Here is a 3,842-nt window from a genome sequence, read left to right as displayed (position 1 = left end):
GCGACATTATAATCCCCACAGGATCAATTCCAAGGAAAATATCCTTAAAGCTGTCAAGGAGAAAAGATCAACCACTTACAAAGGGAAACCAATTAGAATTACCTCATATATCTCAGTGGAGACAATTACAGCAAGAAGAGCCTGGAATGATATATGCCATGCCCTAAAGACAAACAACTATCAACCAAGAATACTGTACCCAGCTATACTCTCCTTCCTAACCGAAGGCCAAATAAAAACCTTCCATACCAAAGAACAACTGCAAAAACATATATCCACCAAACCATCCCTATAAATGACACTTAACGATGTCCTACACATAGAAAACCAACAAGACCACAATAAAGGCCAAGAAACCGCACCCAAACTGAGAATTCAAGAACCATAGGAAGAACCCAGTTGCTGCAACCCCCAAGAAGGGGCATAAAATGGCAGGAATTCCCAAAGAGCTCTCAATCCTAACTCTCAACATTAACAGATTGACTCTCCAATTAAGCGACATAGACTGTCAAGTTGGATTAAGAAGCAAGATCCTTCTATCTGCTGCCTTCAGGAGTCACATATTGCCCATAAAAACAAACACATTTTCAATGTAAAAGGCTGGAACAAAATCTACCAAGCAAACGGCCCCCATAAACAGGCGGAAGTTGCAATCCTAATAACAGATAAAATAGACTTCCATTAAAATTAGTGAGAAGAGATAAAGAAGGTTGCTACATACTAATTAAGGGATCTCTCCTTCAGGAGGATATTACAACTCTAAATATCTATTCGCCAATCAACCCAGCACCCAAATTTATACAAGAAACACTACTTTCCCTCAAATCCCACATAGATCCAAAGACATTAATTGTTTGGGACTTTAACACACCATTTTCCTCACTAGATAGATCAACTCAGCAAAAACGCAACAGAGAAACCGCAGATCTAAACAACTGCATAGATCAACTAGATTTAACAGACATCTACCAAATATTTCACCCAATAGCATCAGAATACACGTTTTCATCAGCAGCACATGGAATATTTTCCAAAATAAACCACATTTTAGGTCACAAAACAAACTTTTCCAAATTCAGAAACATTGAAGTTATACCTTGCATTCTCTCACACAACAAGGGAATAAAATTAGAACTCACCACAAAAAGCCACTGAAGAAAATCCTGTACTACATGGACGCTGATAAACACACTGTGGAATGTCCAGTGGGTCATTAAAGACATTAGAAAGGAAATTCAAATATTCATGATATTCAGCAAAGATGAACACACAAATTACCCCCTACTCTGAGACATAACAAAGGCAGTACTCAGAGACAAATTTATAGCCCTGAGTTCCAACACAAACCAATTGTAGAGATCTGAAACCAGCAATTTAATGAGACATCTGATCTTACTTGAATAAGAGCAGCAAGATAATCCCCAATCGAATACATGGAAAGAAATGAGAATTAAAGAATTAGAATCCAAAAAAAAACCATAGAAAGAATCAACAAAAGGAAGAGTTGATTCATTGATAAAATTAACAAAATTGACAGAATTTTATCACATCTTATCAGAAAAAGAAGAGAACATACCCAAATAAATAAACTCAGAGATAAGAATGGAAACCTCACCAAAGAAACAACCAAGATTCACAACATTATAAGGGAATACTTCTCAAAACTTTATGCTAATAAGTTTGAGAACTTGGCAGAAATGGACCTTTTCCTAACAAATATTGACATGCTGAAACTAAACCAATGTGAGTTAAACCATCTTAACAGGCCCATATCTAACATTGAAATAGAAACAGCAGTAAGAGTCCTCCCATCTAACAAAAGCCCAGATCCCGATGGATTTACAGTGGAATTCTACAAGGCCTTCAAAGAAGAGCTCACACCAACACTCCTCCAAATCTTCAATGAAATTGAAAGAGAAAGTTCACTACCGAACTCATTCTATGAAGCCATCATAACCCTCATCCCAAAACCAGGCAGGGAGTCATCAAAAAAGAGAACTATAGACCCATTTCTTGGATAATCATTAATGCAAGAATTCTCAACCCACTTTTGGCCAATCGACTTCAACAATTCACCCAAAAATCATACACCACGATCAAACAGGATTCATTTCAGGTTTCATTTCTTCATTGCGTACATTCTTCATTGCGTACATTCTTCATTGCGTACATTGAACCAACTTCGAATATGCGAAGTTGGTTCAATGTCTGCAAATCAATTAATATAATTCATCACATCAACAAGAGCAAGGACAAGAACCACATGGTTATCTCAATAGATTCTGAAAAAGCATTGGACAAAATCTAACACCCATTTACGTTGCAGATTCTGCAAAAATTAGGAACCCAGGGAACATTCCTCAGTACAACAAAGGCTCTACATGATAAACCTACAGCCAGCATTGTACTTAATTGTGAAAAACTAAATCCATTTCCTCTTATCTCAGGAACGAGACAAGGATGTCCACTCTCTCCACTTCTCTTCAATCTAGTGTTAGAATGCCTAGTTAAACCATAAAACAAGATGCAAAACTCTCCCTCTTTGCAGATGACATGATCTTGTATATAAAGAATCCCAAGGAGTCCACTCTCAAATTACTCAAGCTGATTCAAAATATTGGTAAAGTAGCAGGGTATAAAATTAACCTTCAAAAATCAATGGCATTTCTGTATGCCAACAATGAGAAAAGTGTGCTGAAATCCGGAAAACAACTCTATTTGTAATAGCCCCACAAAAAAATAAAATACCTAGAAATTAACATACCCAAAGGAGTGGTGGATCTCTATGATGAAAAGTTTAAAAACTTGAAAAAAGGAAATCAAAACAGAACTTAGAAAGTGGCAAAAATAAACTCCCATGCTCCTGTATTGGAAGAATCAACATTGTGAAAATGGCAACATTTCCCAAGGCTATTTAAAAATTCAGTGTGATACCTATCAATATTCTGACCTCAAGGAAATAGAAAAGGCAATCCAAAAATTCATATGGAATAATAAAAGACCCCAAATAGCAAAAACGATCCATAACAGAAAGAACAGTGCTGGAGGAATATCAATACCAAATTTCAAACACTACTACAAAACCATTGTATCCCTCCCCCACAGTATAACCACTGCTTTCACTATATTTGATGTTGGTATAATTTGTGGAAGAGATAGGGGAAATCAAGTCGTTTAAGGATATAGGTGGACCTGTTGCAACAATGAGAAGTACAAGTTGTCATGTCAAAAATGAACTATACAACTTTGGTGCGGGGGGGGGGGGGGGGTTGGGGGAGGATTGGGTGGGGCAGGGGAGAGGCTGGGAAGGGATGTGAAGGGTAAACAAAGGAGGAGGTTGAAATGCTAGATAAGAAATTTACTCATTATCTGGCCCATGTAATTGTTACCCTTCTGTACAGTATGTTCACAAAAACTAAAAATTTAAATTAAAAAAAAAACATTGTAATCAAAACAGCTTGGTACTGGCAAAAGAACAGACCTCTGGACCAATGGAATAGAATTGAAAACCCAGAAATTAACCCACAGACCTATAGTCCTCTAATATTTGATAAGGGAGCTAAAAAAATAGAATGGAAGAAAGACAGCCTCTTCAGTAAATGGTTCTGGCAAAACTGGTTAATCACTTGTAGAAAATCAAAAATAGATCCATACATGTCATCCTGCACCAGAGTCAAATCCAAATGGATCAAGGACCTTAGAGTCAAAGCAGACACTCTGAAATCATAACAGGTCCTAAATCATTACTAGGTCTCCTTGGCATAGGCCGAAAGTTTCTTAAAAGAGATGCAGAAACAAAAATCAAAGAAAATTTGGAAAAATGGGATTGCATAAAATTGCAG

The sequence above is a fragment of the Dipodomys spectabilis genome, unplaced genomic scaffold (genome assembly GCF_019054845.1).
Source record: "Dipodomys spectabilis isolate Male_0828 unplaced genomic scaffold, ASM1905484v1 ptg000109l, whole genome shotgun sequence".
Lineage (NCBI taxonomy): Eukaryota > Metazoa > Chordata > Mammalia > Rodentia > Heteromyidae > Dipodomys > Dipodomys spectabilis.
The sequence above is the reverse complement of the archived record's forward strand: the minus strand, read 5'-3'. Positions refer to the sequence as shown.